Source organism: Bison bison, unplaced genomic scaffold (assembly GCF_000754665.1).
Source record: "Bison bison bison isolate TAMUID 2011002044 unplaced genomic scaffold, Bison_UMD1.0 scf7180017864148, whole genome shotgun sequence".
Classification (NCBI taxonomy): domain Eukaryota; kingdom Metazoa; phylum Chordata; class Mammalia; order Artiodactyla; family Bovidae; genus Bison; species Bison bison.
The window spans coordinates 4,912,526-4,913,699 of NW_011494720.1; positions in this window are offsets into that span (position 1 = coordinate 4,912,526).

Below are 1,174 nucleotides of genomic sequence, written 5' to 3' on the forward strand. Positions count from 1 at the left end.
TACCCCACAGCAGCTGTGGTCAGGTCCTGTGGCCTTTCTGGGGGCCAGGCACGTCCACCAGCATGCCACAGGAGCCATAGGTAGTCCCTGCATCTGGTCCAGGGGCCAGCCTTGCCTAGGTATCATCAAAAATATAAAATGAGATGGAGGGGGAGTAAAAAGATAAAACTATGGAATTTAATTTTTTTAAAGTTTGTAAAAATGGCAGTAAATACATACATATCAACACTTACTTGAGAAGTACATAAACTAAATTTGGCAATCAAAAACAGAATGGCTGAATGGAGTTTTCCAAAAAGATCAATCTATATGTTGCCTACAAGAGACTCACTTTAGAAAGGAGAAAAGACAGACAGGAAGTGAGGGGATAGAAAGAGATATTTCATGCAAAAGGTAATGAAAAGAGAGCTGGAGTAGTTATATTAGACAAAACAGACTTTGAGGCAAAGGCTGTAATAAAACACAAAGAAGAGCATTACATAATGACAAAGGGGTCAATCTAGCAAGAAGATATACACTTGAAATGTATGCATCCAACAGATGAGTACCAAGAAATATAAAACAAATATTAATGGACTTAAAGGGAAAAATTGAAAGCAATACAACAATGGTAGGGTACTCTAATATCCCACTTACAACAATGGATAGGTCATCCAGACAGAAAATCAATAAGAAAACATTGGACTTAAATACCACATTAGAGCAGATGAATTTATAATAGATTTATGTAGAACATTCCATCCAAAAGCAGCAGAATATACATTCTTGAATTCATATAGAATGTTCTACAGGATCAGAACAGATCAGATCAGTCGCTCAGTCGTGGCCGACTCTTTGCGACCCCGTGAATCACAGCACACCTGGCCTCCCTGTCCATCACCAACTCCCAGAGTTCACTCAGACTCACATCCATCGAGTCAGTGGTGCCATCCAGCCATCTCATCCTCTGTCGTCCCCTTCTCCTCCTGCACCCAATCCCTCCCAGCATCAGAGTCTTTTCCAATAAGTCAACTCTTCGCATGAGGTGGCCAAAGTACTGGAGTTTCAGCTTTAGCATCATTCCTTCCAAAGAAATCCTAGAGCTGATCTCCTTCAGAATGGACTGGTTGGATCTCCTTGCAATCCAAGGGACTCTCAAGAGTCTTCTCCAACACCACAGTTCAAAAGCATCAAT